Source organism: Aulonocara sp. 'chitande type north' Nkhata Bay, linkage group LG6, assembly GCF_057382095.1.
Source record: "Aulonocara sp. 'chitande type north' Nkhata Bay isolate Kocher_YH1m ecotype deep benthic linkage group LG6, A_spYH_male_GT1.1, whole genome shotgun sequence".
NCBI classification, from domain to species: domain Eukaryota; kingdom Metazoa; phylum Chordata; class Actinopteri; order Cichliformes; family Cichlidae; genus Aulonocara; species Aulonocara sp. 'chitande type north' Nkhata Bay.
The window spans coordinates 9,654,806-9,659,502 of NC_141349.1; positions in this window are offsets into that span (position 1 = coordinate 9,654,806).

Sequence of the window (4,697 nt, forward strand, 5' to 3'; positions counted from 1 at the left end):
TGTTTATATGTGTATTTATGTCTTGTATTGCTGGTAAGTAACTTTCTTGCACTGAGGTCTGTTTGTTGCAAATATTTTTCACTTGTTTTTATGTCTTGTAATGTTTATATGTGTATTTATGTCTTGTATTGCTGGTAAGTAACTTTCTTGCACTGAGGTCTGTTTGTTGCAAATATTTTTCACTTGTTTTTATGTCTTGTAATGTTTATATGTGTATTTATGTCTTGTATTGCTGGTAAGTAACTTTCTTGCACTGAGGTCTGTTTGTTGCAAATATTTTTCACTTGTTTTTATGTCTTGTAATGTTTATATGTGTATTTATGTCTTGTATTGGTGGTAAGTAACTTTCTTGCACTGAGTTTTGTTTGTTGCAAATATCTTTGATTTGTTTTTATGTCTTGTAATCTTTGTGTGTATTTATGTCTTGTATTGCTGGTAAGTAACTTTCTTGCACTGAGGTCTGTTTGTTGCAAATATCTTTGACTTGTTTTTATGTCTTGTAATGTTTATGTGTGTATTTATGTCTTGTATTGCTGGTAAGTAACTTTCTTGCACTGAGTTTTGTTTGTTGCAAATATCTTTGACTTGTTTTTATGTCTTGTAATGTTTATGTGTGTATTTATGTCTTGTATTGCTGGTAAGTAACGTTCTTGCACTGAGGTCTGTTTGTTGCAAATATCTTTGACTTGTTTTTATGTCTTGTAATGTTTATGTGTGTATTTATGTCTTGTATTGCTGGTAAGTAACTTTCTTGCACTGAGTTTTGTTTGTTGCAAATATCTTTGACTTGTTTTTATGTCTTGTAATGTTTATGTGTGTATTTATGTCTTGTATTGCTGGTAAGTAACGTTCTTGCACTGAGGTCTGTTTGTTGCAAATATCTTTGATTTGTTTTTATGTCTTATCATGTTTATATGTGTATTTATGTCTTGTATTGCTGGTAAGTAACTTTCTTGCACTGAGGTCTGTTTGTTGCAAATATCTTTGACTTGTTTTTATGTCTTGTAATGTTTATGTGTGTATTTATGTCTTGTATTGCTGGTAAGTAACGTTCTTGCACTGAGGTCTGTTTGTTGCAAATATCTTTGACTTGTTTTTATGTCTTGTAATGTTTATGTGTGTATTTATGTCTTCAATTGCTGTTAAGTAACTTTCTTGCACTGAGGTCTGTTTATTGCAAATATCTTTAACCTGTTTTTATGTCTTATAATGTTTATGTGTGTATTTATGTCTGGTATTGCTGTTAAATGTGTATTTTTGTCTTATATTGCTGGTAAGTAACTTTCTTGCACTGAGGTCTGTTTATTGCGAATATCTTTGAGTTGTTTTTATGTCTTCTAATGTTTATGTGTGTATTTATGTCTTGTAATGATTATGTGTGTATGTATGTCTTGCATTGCTGGTAAGTAACTTTCTTGCACTGAGGTCTGTTTGTTGCAAATATCTTTGACTTGCTTTTATGTTTTATAATGTTTATGTGTGTATGTATGTCTTGCATTGCTGGTAAGTAACTTTCTTGCACTGAGGTCTGTTTGTTGCAAATATCTTTGACTTGCTTTTATGTTTTATAATGTTTATGTGTGTATGTATGTCTTGTATTGCTGGTAAGTAACTTTCTTGCGCTGAGTTTTGTTTGTTGCAAATATCTTTGATTTTTTTTTATGTCTTGTAATCTTTATGTGTGTATTTATGTCTTGTATTGCTGGTAAGTAACTTTCTTGCACTGAGTTTTGTTTGTTGCAAATATCTTTGATTTGTTTTTATGTCTTGTAATCTTTATGTGTGTATTTATGTCTTGTATTGCTGGTAAGTAACTTTCTTGCACTGAGGTCTGTTTATTGCAAATATCTTTGATTTGTTTTTATGTCTTATCATGTTTATATGTGTATTTATGTCTTGTATTGCTGGTAAGTAACTTTCTTGCACTGAGTTTTGTTTGTTGCAAATATCTTTGATTTGTTTTTATGTCTTGTAATCTTTATGTGTGTATTTATGTCTTGTATTGCTGGTAAGTAACTTTCTTGCACTGAGGTCTGTTTGTTGCAAATATCTTTGACTTGTTTTTATGTCTTATCATGTTTATATGTGTATTTATGTCTTGTATTGCTGGTAAGTAACTTTCTTGCACTGAGTTTTGTTTGTTGCAAATATCTTTGATTTGTTTTTATGTCTTGTAATCTTTATGTGTGTATTTATGTCTTGTATTGCTGGTAAGTAACTTTCTTGCACTGAGGTCTGTTTGTTGCAAATATCTTTGACTTGTTTTTATGTCTTATCATGTTTATATGTGTATTTATGTCTTGTATTGCTGGTAAGTAACTTTCTTGCACTGAGTTTTGTTTGTTGCAAATATCTTTGATTTGTTTTTATGTCTTGTAATCTTTATGTGTGTATTTATGTCTTGTATTGCTGGTAAGTAACTTTCTTGCACTGAGGTCTGTTTGTTGCAAATATCTTTGACTTGTTTTTATGTCTTATCATGTTTATATGTGTATTTATGTCTTGTATTGCTGGTAAGTAACTTTCTTGCACTGAGGTCTGTTTGTTGCAAATATCTTTGACTTGTTTTTATGTCTTATAATGTTTATGTGTGTATTTATGTCTTGTATTGCTGGTAAGTAACTTTCTTGCACTGAGGTCTGTTTATTGCAAATATCTTTGATTTGTTTTTATGTCTTGTAATCTTTATGTGTGTATTTATGTCTTGTATTGCTGGTAAGTAACTTTCTTGCACTGAGTTTTGTTTGTTGCAAATATCTTTGATTTGTTTTTATGTCTTGTAATCTTTATGTGTGTATTTATGTCTTGTATTGCTGGTAAGTAACTTTCTTGCACTGAGGTCTGTTTGTTGCAAATATCTTTGACTTGTTTTTATGTCTTATCATGTTTATATGTGTATTTATGTCTTGTATTGCTGGTAAGTAACTTTCTTGCACTGAGGTCTGTTTGTTGCAAATATCTTTGACTTGTTTTTATGTCTTGTAATGTTTATATGTGTATTTATGTCTTGTATTGCTGGTAAGTAACTTTCTTGCACTGAGTTTTTTTTGTTGCAAATATCTTTGATTTGTTTTTATGTCTTATCATGTTTATATGTGTATTTATGTCTTGTATTGCTGGTAAGTAACTTTATTGCACTGAGGTCTGTTTGTTGCAAATATCTTTGACTTGTTTTTATGACTTATCATGTTTATATGTGTATTTATGTCTTGTATTGCTGGTAAGTACATTTCTTGCACTGAGGTCTGTTTGTTGCAAATATCTTTGACTTGTTTTTATGTCTTGTAATGTTTATATGTGTATTTATGTCTTGTATTGCTGGTAAGTAACTTTCTTGCACTGAGTTTTTTTTGTTGCAAATATCTTTGATTTGTTTTTATGTCTTATCATGTTTATATGTGTATTTATGTCTTGTATTGCTGGTAAGTAACTTTATTGCACTGAGGTCTGTTTGTTGCAAATATCTTTGACTTGTTTTTATGTCTTGTAATCTTTATGTGTGTATTTATGTCTTGTATTGCTGGTAAGTAACTTTCTTGCGCTGAGTTTTGTTTGTTGCAAATATCTTTGATTTGTTTTTATGTCTTGTAATCTTTATGTGTGTATTTATGTCTTGTATTGCTGGTAAGTAACTTTCTTGCACTGAGGTCTGTTTGTTGCAAATATCTTTGACTTGCTTTTATGTTTTATAATGTTTATGTGTGTATTTATGTCTTCGATTGCTGGTAAGTAACTTTCTTGCACTGAGGTCTGGTTATTGCAAATATCTTTGACCTGTTTTTATGTCTTGTAATGTTTATGTGTGTATTTATGTCTTGTATTGCTGGTAAGAAACTTTCTTGCACTTAGGTCTGTTTATTGGAAATATCTTTGACCTGTTTTTATGTCTTGTAATGTTTATGTGTGTATTTATGTCTTGTATTGCTGGTAACTAACTTTCTTGCACTGAGGTCTGTTTGTTGCAAATATCTTTGACTTGTTTTTATGTCTTGTAATGTTTATGTGTGTATTTATGTCTGGTATTGCTGTTAAATGTGTATTTATGTCTTGTATTGCTGGTAAGTAACTTTCTTGCACTGAGCTCTATTTGTTGCAAATATCTTTGACTTGTTTTTATGTCTTGTAATGTTTATGTGTGTATTTATGTCTTGTATTGCTGGTAAGTAACTTTCTTGCACTGAGGTCTGTTTATTGCAAATATCTTTGACCTGTTTTTATGTCTTATAATGTTTATGTCTGTATGTATGTCTTCAATTGCTGTTAAGTAACTTTCTTGCACTGAGGTCTGTTTGTTGCAAATATCTTTGACTTGTGTTTATGTCTTATAATGTTTATGTCTGTATTTATGTCTTCAATTGCTGTTAAGTAACTTTCTTGCACTGAGGTCTGTTTGTTGCAAATATCTTTGACTTGCTTTTATGTTTTATAATGTTTATGTGTGTATTTATGTCTTGTAATGATTATGTGTGTATGTATGTCTTGTATTGCTGGTAAGTAACTTTCTTGCGCTGAGGTCTGTTTGTTGCAAATATCTTTGACCTGTTTTTATGTCTTATAATGTTTATATTTTTACTTATGTCTTGTATTGCTGGTAAGTAACTTTCTTGCACTTAGGTCTGTTTATTGCAAATATCTTTGACCTGTTTTTATGTCTTATAATGTTTATATTTGTACTTATGTCTTGCATTGCTGGTAAG